The sequence below is a fragment of the Protopterus annectens genome, chromosome 9.part0, assembly GCF_019279795.1.
Source record: "Protopterus annectens isolate FY-2018-M chromosome 9.part0, PAN1.0, whole genome shotgun sequence".
Classification (NCBI taxonomy): domain Eukaryota; kingdom Metazoa; phylum Chordata; order Ceratodontiformes; family Protopteridae; genus Protopterus; species Protopterus annectens.
This window is the reverse complement of record NC_056743.1, coordinates 1,173,737,282-1,173,751,893: the sequence shown is the minus strand read 5'-3', so window position 1 is coordinate 1,173,751,893 and position 14,612 is coordinate 1,173,737,282.

The following is a 14,612-nucleotide window of genomic DNA, read 5'->3' as shown; positions in this document are numbered from 1 at the left end:
TATTTTTCCTCTCCTGGAGGACCCTAGAGGAAAAAGCGTGACATACGCTGCATGACTCCTGCAAGTGCTTTGCCCCTAAACAATAAACACAAAGTAGATGGTCATCGGTAACAGACATCTTAAAAGCACATTTAGTACATTTTTTAAAGCCCGAAGGCCTAGGGGCTTGGGACATAATGTTAACAATTCCTGACAGGAAATTTAACCACTGTAGAATCGCTAATGACAAAAAAGGCGAAGGCTTACAGAAACTGTGTCAAACACAACCTTAGGTGTAATAACCGGGAACTTTAACACTAAAAAGTTCAGTTATAGAGTTTGACTGAAAAGGCCCTGGATTGAAAGGGGCGCCAAAACAAACTCTACCCAATCACACACAATAAATTCCAGTACTCAATCTAACACAATTTAGCAATAGCAATAGCAATAGCAAAAGCAATAGCCGTTAAAACGGCTTTTGTGAAATACAAGCACAAAACTGACAGAAAAGTAGTTAATAAAAGCTACTCAGCCCAGCCAGCTCGAGACCACGTCCTTGCAGTTAAGCGGCAAACGAGATCTGGGGGACTGTTGGTGGTGCATCCTGGGATATAGTAAGCTCAGCCAATAAGAGACTTCGCTCTTTGGCATAAGCGTGCCGAGTCGGAGCCGAGGGATCGGCTCCGAACCCATCATTCAGAATGTAGGCGAGATAGGATCACATAACATCAACTGTTTTTTGTGAAAAAATTAACTAAAAGAGTGACTGAACACTATATTTGAAAGACTTACCCGAGGCCGGTAAAAATACGCACCTCGCAAGCGAAAGCGCAAACGAGATCTGGGGAGTTGTTGCCTAGCATCATGGGATATAGGGTTGCCTCGAGCCAGTAAAATAAGCTCTCGAGCTTTAGTAAGTGGCCGAGTCGGAGCCGAGGATCGGCTCCAAACCCATCCAGCAAGAATGAAGGCGAAATTGACAACTTAACATCTTCACGTTACTTAAGACAGAGGTTGAAAGTTTCAAAGCCCCCATGCTAAAAGATAATGCTGTCCAAACTGCCAAATCCTTTACTAATGCATTCTATGGGCACCTAAAAGAATGCATGGATCGTGCTTATCCCAAGTAAAAAAAGAAGTTATGTACTCACCATAACGTTCCATCTGAGTAGATAACTTCATTTGTCTGCAACCTGTGGGTATCAGATCTGAGCCGGCAGCTTTCCAATCCGAGCTCCAAGCTCCTCCCCCTACCCATAATGCCCTGCCATCTCCCTCTAGCCCTCAGATCGAGTTTGCCAGAAAAAAAAGGCAATATGAAATTCTATAACGTAGAAATTGTTACAATACGTTCCAGTGATGTCAATGGAATGAAGACATATCCTGATAACGAACTAAGGGTCTGGAGGATGGAGGGCGGGTCGGTTGCAGACAAAGTTACCTACTCAGATGGAACGTTATGGTGAGTACATAACTTCTTTATCTGAAGTAGTTAACTTCATTTGCTCAGCAACCTGTGGGACAGAGTCTCCAGCTACCAGCAACTTGGGAGGTCCTTATGGAAGGATATTCCGGAGCACTGCTGAGCCAAACTATGCACGTCCCCTAGATATTAAATCCAATTTATAGTGTGTAATAAAAGTATGAGAGGAAGCCCAAGTAGCTGCTGAGCAAATGTCATCCAAAGAAACCCTTAATCAAAAAGCAGCAGAAGTGGCCATAGATCGGGTAGAATGTGCTCACACTCTCAGGGGCACAGGACGACCAGAACTTCTGTATGTTAGGAGAATGCACTGGGAAATCCATCTAGCTAAGGTTACTTTAGTGACTGGCTTCCCCAGACAGGATTTTGCAAAGGAAACAAAATGTTGATCAGATTTTCAAAGATCTGCTGTTCTATTGAGGTAACGTAACTGTCTGTGAACATCCATACAAAGAAGTCTGTATTCTCCTTTGTTTTGGAAACTTGGAAAGACAGAAAGATTGATGGACTGGTTGATGTTGGCTTCCGAAGCCACTTTGGGCAGAAGAGAGGCATTAGTCCTGAGGGAGACCCTGTCTTTATGAAAGATGATGTAGGGACGTTTACTGCAAAGAGCATGAAGCTCCGATATTCTTCTAGCATAAGTAATGGCAATCAGAAAGGCAGTCTTCCAGGATACATATTTTAAGTAGACTAAAGCCGCGGGTTCAAAAGGAGGCCCAGTCAGAGCTTGAAAAACTAGGGTAAGATCCCATGGAGGGACTGGATCTTTAATAGGGGGTCTTAACAAAAAGGTTCCTTTCATGAATATTTTGCATATTTTGGAGGACGCTAGAGGCCCTGAACTGTTTCCAACGTGGTAGTGGGAAATAGCTGCCAACTGAACTTTAATAGTAAAAGCACCGGCTCTGATCAAAGGTATGCGAAAAAGTCTAAAACTGCCGGGATAGGAGCCGTGAAGGGGTCCAAGTTCCTGTGCTCCGCCCAGACAGAGAAACGTTTCCATTTAGTCTTACAAATTTTTCTGGTAGACTGTTTATGGGCGGCCACCTGGATGGCCTTAACTGAAGAAGATATACCAGTAGTCCTAGCCATTAAGGGAACGGGATCAAACAAGCTGAGAGTTTAAGGTAGTCCAGATCGGGGGTCTTCAATCCTAAAGGATGAGAGATCAGATCCGGATTGGGATCTAAAATCCACAGAGGATGTACTAGATGAGACCGCAGGTAAGGGAGCCAGGTTTGACAAGGCCAGAATGGGGCTATGAAGTTAACTCTGCTCCCCAACCGACGAGCTTTCTTCCAGAACTTTGTCATCAATGGAAGAGGAGGATAAGCATATAGAAAACCGGATGGCCAAGCATGAACTAGAGCGTCTCTGGGAGCTTCCCCTGGTGGGGGAATCAGAGCGAAGAACTTGAACTTTGTGTTCAAAGGCGAGGCGAAGAGATCGCAGCAAGGTTGACCTCATTGGATGAAGATTTGTTTCGCTGCTGCTGGGTACAGAGACCACTCATAAGGTGACAATCGTTCGACTCAACCTGTCCGCCAAGATGTTTGACCGACCCAGGATGTGCGTTGCTATGAGAAAGCGGTTGGTGGATATCACCCATTCCCATACTCTCATTGCCTCCCTGCAAAGTGGATAGGATCTGGTTCCCCCATTTGTTTATGTACCAGACTACCGGCATGTTGTCCGTTTGAAGTGCAATAGTTCCTGGAGGGAGAAAGGGATGGAGAACCTGCAATGCTAGAAGCACCGCCCTCATCTCCAGGACATTGATATGCAGTGAGGTCTCTGTGAAAGTCCACGTGCCTTGGACGGATCTGCTCATGCAATGCCCCCCCCCCCCCACCTGAGGAGAGATGCATCCGTGGTCACCATGACTTGGGGAAGGGGTATAACAAAGGGGCAGCCTTCTCAAAGATCTCTGGAGTAGAGCCACCAAAGAAGCGACTCCCTGCAAATCCTGAGAGGAATAGGTGTAGACAGGGGGTGAAAGAATGGACCATTGCACTTGTAATATCCACTGAAGGATCCTCATCTTCAGGCGAGCGAAGGGCGACAGATTGATGGCCGCTGCCATGGATTCCAGGGCCCTCAGGACTAGTTCTGCTGGGGGAGCTGACGATTGTAAGGGGTCTAGAATGTGAAGGCTTAGATTGCGAAGTCTGTCCGCTGTCAGAAAGACTCTGGATTGAGTAGTGTCTATCTTGGCCCCTATGAATTCCAAAATTTGAGTAGGTTGAAGGAAGGCATGATCCCTAGGTGGCGGGCTAGGTGTAAGAAGTAGTCCCTGCCTGAGCAGAGGTGATGCCTGGTGGAGGCGGCTAGGAGCCAGTCGTCCGGGTACGGAAAGACCTGTATTCCCTGAAGCCTCAGGTGGACCCCTACAACTGCTATGACCTTGGTGAACACCCTGGGGGCTGTGGTGAAACCAAAGGGGAGGACCCTGAACTGATAATGGCTGGCTCCTAGCCGAAAGTGGAGGAACCTCCTGGATGGTCTGTCCATCAGAATGTGGTAGTACGCATCCTTGAGGTCTATCAAGCACATCCAGTCGTTCTCCTGCAAAAGTGGGAGAATGGATTGAATAGTGACCATCCGGAATTTTTCTTTGGCGACAGACAGCTTCAGTGTTGACAGGTTGAGAATGGGTCGTAAGTCCCCCGTCTTTTTTGGTACCAAAAAGAACCTGGGGTAAAAGCCTGATCCGGATTGTTCGGGGGGATGCGCTGTTGCCCACCTAATCACAAAAGAGTTTGCATTCAGATCAAAAGAGGTCATTGTGCCCCTCTACTCATCAGACCCATCAGAGTACAACGCCCCATTTGGGATGTACCTTACAAGACACCTGCAACAGGTGGAAAGACCACAGAAGTACCTCACCAAGAGGATCACTAGCCTTAAACAGATGCCCTATGCAGCTCGACTGAAGAAACTCCAGCTGTACTTGGTTGCATACCGCCTACTCAGAGGTACTCTCTGCCTGACAAGGCTATGTCCAACCCAGAATTGATGGACATGCTCCACCTAAAGAAAACCTTATCCCCTCAAGCCACACGCTCCTAGGGATCTAAACCTCACCACAACAGTAAATAGGACGTGCTGGAGGGATAAATTCCTGTCCCAGAGATTTCCCATGCTTTGGAACAAGGTTCCAATCTACATTCGGCAGAGCTCCTCGCTAACACTCTTCAAGAGAAACCTTGACGAGTGGATGGGAAACTAGAAGTTATGTACTCACCATAACGCTCGATGTATGTGGTCCATCTCGCCACACGTTCTTACTCACGGGTTCGGGGCCGAACATCGGCTCCGACTCGGCCAACTTATTTTTCTAGCACGAAGTCTCTAATTGCTGGGCTAACCTGGTATCCCATGTTGCACCGCTCCATAACCCAGGATCTAGTTTGCAGCAACTCATAGTCCTACCTCATGCACAACCACAGTTCAGAAGAGTAGAACACTAACCAGGGCAGCAAAGAAAAAATAACCAATACCGAAGGGTCCTGAAACAAAGGTCGCCTCCAAATCCTCCAGGAGTGGGGAAGGTGGGAGGGAACGTAAGAATGTGAGGTGAGATGGACCACATACATCGTACGTTATGGTGAGTACATAACTTCTAGATGTTATGTGGTCCAATCTAGCCTACATTCTTACTCACGGGACAGCGTCCCCAGCACCTCTATCCTGGGAGGCTCAATGGAAGATGCTCCTGAGAACAGTGGAACCAAAGGACGCCCGGCCCCTAGAAGCCACGTCTAATTTGTAATGACTAATGAAGGTGTGGGGAGTAAGCCCACGTGGCCGCAGCACAAATTTCATCCAAGGACAGCCTGGAATGATAAGCTACTGAGGCGGAAAGAGCCCTGGTGGAGTGAGCCTTGACGGGGAAAGGTAACTCTCTGCCTGCTGACGAGCAGACGTATGAGATGCAGTCAGAAATCCATCTGGAAATTGTAATCTTAGAAACAGGGGAACCCGTTATATTTTCTGAGAAGGACACAGAGTTGGTCAGACTTACGAAGTTTTGTCATGTGCAAGTAAAATCGAAGCTGCCTGTGTATGTCCAACTGATGAAACTTAAACTACGCCTTGTTGGAAAATTGAGGAAAGAAAACTGGCAGCTCAATGGACTGATTGAGATTAACGGCAGAGGTTACCTTCGGAAGGAAGGACAGATTAGGTCTCAAGGAAACAGTGCCCTTATGAATGATTAAATACGAGGATTTGATGGGCAACGCTTGAATCTCAGACACCAGTCTGGCTGATGTGATAGCTATTAAGAATGCAGTCTTCCAAGACAGAAATTTTAATTCACAGGTGGCAGCTAGTTCGAAAGGTGATGAAGTCAGGGCCTGTAAAACAAAATTTAAATCCCATGGCATGATGGGTTCTGACACTGGAGGCCTAAGCAACAAGGTGCCCCTCAAAAAGGCCTTACATAGCTTATGAGCCATGAGAGAAGGTTCGTAAGAGGTATGAAAATTAGAAATAGCGGCCAGCTGAACCTTAATGGTAGCAGGAGCAGAACCCTGCTGAAAAACTGTGGATAAAAAATTTAAGACAGCAGGGATGGGGGCTGTGAAAGGATGCAGTCCCTTGGCCTGAGCCCAAATCGAAAATCTTTTCCACTTGCAGGAGTAAATCTTCCTGGTAGAAGATTTATAAGATAAAATGGGTACTACCTCAGGTGAAAAACGAAGTCTGACTAAAGATGAAAGTGGAATAGCCAGGCTGTCAACCTGAGGGTCCCGCAGGGAGGGATGGGACTGTCCCGACATGTGTGTCAGTAGGTCTGGTGCTGCGTCCAGAGTCCAAGGACTGTCCACTGCATACCGATGAAGAAAGGAGAACCAGACTTAGCAAGGCCAGTGTGGGGCAATCAGAATCATCTTGCTTACAGAAGAAATGGCTTTCTGAATCATTCTTGGTAGCAGAGAGAAAGCATAGAGCGGACCGGGAGGCCAATCGTGGACTAGAGCGTCCCTGGGTGACTCCCCCTGTGGGGGGATCAGAGGGAAGTAGTTGCTGCACTTGGTATTGTGGGGATTGGCAAAAAGGTCGCAGCAAGGCTGACCCCACCTGTTGAAAATCTGTTCCGCAACTCGGCGGTTCAGGGACCACTCGTAAGGCATCAGAATAGATCTGCTTAGCCTGTCTGCTATCACACTGGCCTTCCCCGGAATGTGCATTGCCACTAGGAACAGTCAGGAAGACACTGCCCACTACCACACTCGCATGGCCTCTTTGCATAGGGGGTAAGACCTGGTTCCCCCTTGCTTGTTCAGGTACCACACCATGGACATGTTGTCCGAGTGAATCACAATCGTTCCTAGGGGAAGAGAGCTCTGCAGTGCTTGCAATGCCAGTAACACCGCTCTCATCTCTAACATTGATGTGCAGATGTACCTCGTGATCCTGCCAAGTGCCTTGGACCGTCCTGCCAAGATAATGCCCCCCCACCCTATCTTGGAGGCGTCTGTGGTCACCGTGGCAACCGGAGTCATAGGAATAAATGGATGCCCTTTGTTCAAGCTGGTGGAATGCAGCCACCAACAGAGGTCCTGTTTGCACCGATCGGCGAAGTAGGATCAAATGGGACAGGGGAAGTTTCTTAAAGGACCATTGGGCAGAGAGGAGCCACTGCAGAAGCCTCATGTGTAATCTGGCTAGGGGCACCAACATAATGGTGGCTGCCATGGATCCCAGGAGCTGTAGGACCCATCTGGCCTGAACCTTCTTGAGGGGTAGCAACGTGCGAACCTGGCCCTGCAACACCTCTATCCTTTCTTGAGGCAGGAACACCCGCATATGAACGGTGTCTAGCTCTGCGCCTATAAATGTGACACGCTGTGAGGGCAGCAAGGCTAACTTTCCCCAGTTCAAGGTAATACCTAGTTGATGACAAAGGGCAATGGTCTTTTCCCTGGCCTGAATGAGAAGATGTCTGGTCTGAATGAGAAGATGTCTGGTGGGGGCGGTGAGGAGCCAGTCGTCCAGGTATGGAAACACTTGGAATCCTTGACGTCTCAGGTGAGCTGTCACAACTGCCAAACACTTGGTGAATACCCTGGGGGCTGTGGTGAGGCCAATGGGCAGGGCACGAAACTGGAAATGACTGGCTCCCAGACGGAAGCGTAAGTGACTCCTGGATGCCCTGTTCATTTTGATATGGTAGTAAGCATCCTTGAGATCGATGGAGCACATCCATACTTCTTTTCCCAGTAACGGAAAAATAGACTGAAGGGTGACCATTCGGAACTTGGACTTTAGAACGTAGCGATTCAGTCGACTCAGATCCAAGATGGGTATCAGGTCCCCTGTTTTTTCGGCACCAAAAAGAGTCTTGAGTAAGTCCCTAATCCAATCTGGTCTGAAGGGACAGGTTGGATGACTCCTTTTTCCAGCAACTTTGAAATTTCTAGTGTTGTGTGATCCCTTTGACTGGGTGGAATGTCTGGGATTCTCTTGGGTGGAGGAGGGTCTGACAATAAGGGGATGGAATAACTTCCGGTAACTTTATGAAGCACCCATCGATCCTGAGTGATTCTTGCCCAGGCTTTCGGGTACAACGAAATGCGGCCCCCGACTGGCTCCAGAATAGCACAGTCAGGCAATACATCAGGGACGATTATAGGAAGGCTCGCGAAAGGAATCACGGTCTCCCGAATTGCGAGGGCCTCCTCTGCCCCTAGGGCGGCGTCTCCCAGAATAGCCACCCCCTCCTCTGCCTCTGGAGGGGGACTCACCTTGCCCGGCAGGGAAAGACTTCTGTGACTTTTTGAACCACATTTTTCCTCCCCTCTGAGCCTTGGGGTAAGGCCTAGATGGGAGAGAAAAACAGACCCCTACGGCAGACAGGGTCTTTCCCTCCTGCTCGCATCCGGTGAGGGTGTCTTTCACTTTGGTCCCAAAGAGTGAGGACCCATCAAAGGGGGAGTCAGTGAAGGAAGACTTGAAGGCCTCTGCGAAATGACACAGGCGCATCCAGGTTTGCCTCCTAAGGGCTACACCTGAGCTAGCTGCCCTGCTCGCCCCCTCGGCTGGATAAGATATGAGCGTCATGGATGAGTTGACAATCAAGCCAAGAGTAGACAACTGGGCGTTAACCATCTGTGTTAACGCCTCAGGTACATTACCCATTAGGGTATATCCTAACTCTAAGGAGATCTCTCTGGAGCCGAGTAAAATGACAAAGATAGTTCAGAGACCTAAGTGTGAAGGTCGCTGAAGAGAGGGTATGCTTCCCGTACCGATCCATACTCCTGTACTCCTTGTTAGGAAGATGGACGGAGGAAGAAGACTCTGCTACTTCCTGCTGAGTGGCCGCCGCCACCACCATGGCATCCACAGAAACCCCTTTGGACAGGAACTCTTTCCCAGGGGGAGCTGAAAGAAATTTATTAGGGCATCTTGGTATAGGTTCCAGAGTCAGGAGTCTCCCATGCCCTTCGACAGATCAAATCTAGGAGCTCATCAAAGGGTAGAGACACCTAGGAGGTGGTGGGTTGAGCCCCAAAGGCCTTGAGGAATAACGACTCCTCCTCAGAGGGTGTTTTGGACGACCAGCCACCTCTCTGCCTCAAAATCTCCAGGATGTCGGAGAAAGAGAAGTCATCAGAGGACAACTTGGGGGACCCCTCTGACTCTTCGAGGCCAGTATCAGAGGTGAGAGATTCATCCTCGGAGTCTATGTGCTTCCTCTTGCACAACTTCTTTCTTGGGGGCTCCTCATGGGGGTATCCCCAGACCTTGGGGCTCCACCATCAACCAATAAGGGGACATCAGAGGCTCTCGCCGGAGTGGGAGGGGGATGGAATGACCGATCCGGGTGATATCACTGACGATCTGGCCAGTGCGCTCCTCATGGCCTCGAAGGCGGGTCCCCCCAAATCAGAGGGTCGACCAACCTCAGAGGCCAAGACTGGAGCCAAAGTTCCCCGAGCCGAAGCACCGAGAGGGAGGCTCGGAACCGACAAAAGTCCCGAAGTATCCCCCTCGGGCCCGACAGAGGAAACCCGGGTTCCGAAACCAGAGGACAAAGCCGACATGGTAGGAGCGGACTTCGGCACCGATAAAGCCTTAAGAGGTATTGGAGCCGGCAGAACATCATCTGGAGCAGAACACTCCGGCTCCGAAGACAAGGAGGTGCTCGGAGGAGGAAACATGGGTGCACTCATCGGGACTGGCTCCGGAGCCGAATGGGTCGGAGCCGAAAATAATTTTGCCAAAACCGGCGACTGCAGGAGCCTCTGGACCACCCTATCCACATCCAAATCAAAGAGTCTGGAGGATTTGGAGGAGAGAGAAGGTGAACGTGATCTCCTATCTGGAGATCCTTGTCTGACACTAGGAGACAGGCTCCGAATGGGCTCTAACAGAATTGGAGCCGAGGCTGATTCAAGAACAACAGCTACCTCCTGCGGCCCCGAGGACAAGGGAGCAGAGGAGGTAGAATCCAATTTGGTAGTCTTCTCCGGTGGCTCAGATGAAACAGATGGAGCCGGAGATCTCTCCTTAGCCTTAGAAGTCTTTGCTTTAGTCTGTGAACCAGAGGAAGAGTCCAAGGACTCCTCAAAGGAAGGCTTTAGAAGACCCTTCAGTATAGGTTTATTTTTTCTTTCCTGTAGCACCCTTGGGCTGAAAGCGTGACAAAAGCTACAGGACTCTTGTAAATGTATAGCCCCACAGGCAGTATACACAAACGGCATGTCCATCTGTTATGGACATCTTGTAGCTGCATTTAGAACATTTCTTAAACCCGGAGGGTTTCTGTTCCTTTTGATCCTTTGACATATCGGCAAAAACCACAGTACACAACACCACAGAAACAGGACCTTAGGCCAACAACCGTTAAGGCGGGAAACTACCGCTAACAACTGTTGACAAGAATCTCTAAGTTAAACGATTCTGACACAACTAACGAGATACACTCAGAAGCAAGGGACAAAACGCTTTCCTCAGACAAACTACACAACGGAGGGAGGACTAGGTCCTCTAACTTAAACGGGCCTAGCCCGTAGGTACAGAGGGATACCACAAAACAAATCACTCACACCACAAAAAATACGTCAATAACAAGAGCAATCAGCTATTAAAACAGCTTTTGTGAGGAAAAAATACAATTTTCAGTGAGAAAAGAAAGTTTTAAAGCTACTTAGCCACAGCCAAGCGAGACCACGTCCTAGCTACACGAGCGGCAAACGAGATCTGGGGTTATGGAGCGGTGCAACATGGGATACCAGGTTAGCCCAGCCAATTACAGACTTCGTACTAGAAAAATAAGTTGGCCGAGTCAGAGCCGATGTTCGGCTCCGAACCCATGAGTAAGAATGTAGGCGAGATTGGACCACATAACATTAGAAAGTTTACCCTGGGGATCACTTCAGTGGCTCTGCTGGACAGAGGCACAGGGAACTAATCCTAAGGGGGTGGCAAAAGCCAACACATTCTGGCTAAGCTTATAAATGCCTTCGGGCAGATAGCCTAGTACCTACCTATGAAAAAAATATCACATTACCAAGGCAGGCCCAATCATCCAAAATTTTGAGGGAAATGCATTAAAATTGTTAAGGAAGCACTTAGAATGATCTTGAGGCATTAAAATAGCTCCGAAAACAAAGATACAATGAAAAAATATGTTTGAGTTCTAAGGTGGAGTTCTCCTTTAACTAGCTGGAATTTCCTCAATTCCTACTTTATACTCAACTAATTATGACCCAGAATATTTTCAATCGACCAGAGAAAACCCCTGCCCTTCAAAATCTATTACTTCCATACTCCAGTAACAGGATTCTTTGCACTAGCAATAAATACCTGATGAAAGTGACCAAAGCCAATAATGCTGCAGAAGACCCCCCTCTTCTCAAACTATATAGGCAAAATCTGAAACACTATCCATAAACAGTTTAAATTGTATGAACACTATAAAATGTTCAATATTAAATTGTATCCATTTCTCTGCTTCATATGATGTACTTGAATTTTAATGAAGGTATATACAACATTGTTCGTTTTATGCACTTCTCTGCAACAGATAACAAAAGACCTTCGGCTTTTCCCGGTTCGGGGTCGCCACAGCGGAACTCTCATCCGCTCATGTTTGGCAGTAGATTTTTACGGTGCCGAGTTGACAGCCTGACACCCAACCTTCAAAGAAGGCACGCCCATTCACGCTCGCACTTACCTGCATTCTTTAACGTCACTAGACCGTGGGGAGGACATGCAGACTCCACACAGAAGGCGCTCCAGCGGAGAATCGAACGGGAGAACCTCTTGCTGTGAGGCGACAATGCCAACAGCTGCACCACAGCGGCTACACTTCTCTGCAATAGATTATGTTCGTTATTTTGTCAAGATGTACACAAAAATTTTAACATTTTCTTATGTAGAATCTTGTATATATAATTTGTGTACACTTAAATGTTGTATGTGGAGCTTTTCGAAAAAGAACTTGTGTCCAGTCGGACTTTCCCGGTAAACAAATGTACAAGAAGCTATTCCAAAGATGGAACTGGTAATGGGGTTTCTGCTCAGGTCTTCCCAATTTTCCCATATGTATCTAAACCTTTAAATCAATATACAGACCGTTTACAGATAAAACTCAAGCAGAAGAACGAAGCCACAACAAACTGACAGAGCTGCACCACAGACACAGATAGTCCAGAATGCCTAGATGGGAATCTTTAACAGCACCAAAAAGGAAGTGGCATTTTTCCTAACAGCGAAGCAAAGCAATGAGGATGTGTTAATGCATTTAAGTACACAACTGAAAAATGACTGAGGTAGAATTTTAAAGAGCACAAACAGCAAGCTGAATGCTCTTCTCAAGGACAACTGGGAACAGCATAATACAGCACCAAAGATAGGTAAGCAAGGATGCCCACAGACTGTCGCTGACTGCTACTTCTGTCCTACACAGAAATAAACCATTACAGATAAATCCATTACCAGTAACCTTATTGTTTTATCAATAAACTACCCACTGGCAAGGAAAGACGTGCATCATTACGGCCAAAGGGGTGAGAGAGAAGCTGAAAGGCTGCAGTACATCATCATTCAGTGTAAGATGAAGCTAGCAAGTACGGCTGGTGCCCGGCAACCAAGCTTATGTGACCAAATGAAAAAAATAAGCCAGCATCACGAATGGATCCAAAAAGTAGTAGTTTATTGCACTGAAACTAGACCGGTTTCAGCTATTTAGCTTTCCTCAGTAGTTACAATCATAGAATAAGAATGCTCCTTATATACCCTTCAAGGAAGGAATGACATCACTTCCTGTCAGAAAAGAAGAACTATTAATAAAATGAAAAATAAATAGTTAAAAAACATTCAAAAAGAATAGAGAAAACAAAAGTTACTGGCAAAGACACAAAAACGTCCAGGAAACAGTCTCTGTAATATGCAAAAAAGGACGCTGACAGCTGTAGATAGCCAAAAAGGCCTTTACTCAGTGCAGAACACAAGCGCTTTCACTAATAAGCGTCTTCAGGTGTATACTAAGCACTAAAACACACACACCTTTTATATCAGCTGACATATCATATGTTCCCATTCCCGAGATGCTCCAATTATCTTAAAGGCACTACCAATATATAAAAAATATATATCTATACACATAAAAAACAGTACTATGACACATGTAACAATGTCAATACAAATAAAATATGCTCAATTTATATAAAACATATATACAAATGCATTTAATACATAGAAACATTCAAAGGCAGTAACTAAATTCACACATATTATCTCCTAAGGGGCCTCCTCTTTAGTCTAGGTTTTAAGGGAATGCACTCATTAAGCCCATGCCCATCAGTGCTTTTCAATTTGGTGATCCAAATAGCTTCCAAGTTCTCTGTTCTGTTGCAAATATCTCCTTGTCTTAAAGTTTCTTGCAACAAGCAGATAACCCTGAAACTAAACACATGTGAATCATCTGTAATAGCTACATGTTTGGAAAGGGCATTAGTCTGACTCCCTTTCCTGATGTTGTAAACATGTTCCCTGATACGTTCTCTAAGATGTCTGTCTGTCTTGCCGATATAGAATTTGGAACATATACGTTTCTATCGTAGATTTGTGGATGACGTTTTTATCCTTTGGGAGGGAGATGTTGACAGTCTTAATAAATTTTTAAGTTTTATTAATGGATCCACAGAGTTTTTATGCTTTACGTATAGAGTGTCACATCAAGAATTAGATTTTTTAGATGTAGTTGTTGTGAGAGATATAAATGGGTCTATTTACACCAAACTACACAGGAAGGATCGTCATGTGAATCACCTCCTTCATAGGAGTAGTGCACATCCGCCCCATGTTTTTAAGAATGTTGTCACTAACCAGGCTATGAGGGCCTCTAGATTAAATGTTAGAGACGCAGATTTTAATAATGAGATGGATAGAGTCGTTGGGTTTTTGAAGGAAAGAGGGTATGATTAAAGGACCCTGACTGAGCACGTACCCATAGTCACTCAGAAGCGAGGTCTGGAAGCTAAACCATATTTCTCTAATAAGAGAGTTTCAATGCAGAATTCTACAGATAATATGAAGCAAACTAAATTGAGAATGTCTCTGAAATATACTAATGATATTGGCAGGTACACTGAAATTATTAAGAAACATTGGCAAGTGTTATTAACAGACAACACCATAGCATGCCTAGTTGATACTATACCCAGGTTTAGTTACAGGAATGATAAGTCTATTAAGAGAAGGTTATGCTACCCAAAGGAGAATAGAACACATGGTGAATCTACGGGTACAATTCAATGTGGAGCATGTAACTGGTGTAGTTACATACACACGGGTAATTCCTTTTATCACCCGGATCAAAGTAAGGAATATTTTTTTCATGTTTCTGCCACATGCAACAGCAGACACGTGGTCTATCTTGCTAGCTGTAGGGTATGCTCCAAATTCTATATCGGCAAGACAGACAGACATCTTAGAGAACGTATCAGGGAACATGTTTACATCAGGAAAGGGAGTCAGACTAATGCCCTTTCCAAACATGTAGCTATTACAGATGATTCACATGTGTTTAGTTTCAGGGTTATCTGCTTGTTGCAAGAAACTTTAAGACAAGGAGATATTTGCAACAGAACAGAGAATTTGGAAGCTATTTGGATCACCAAATTGAGAA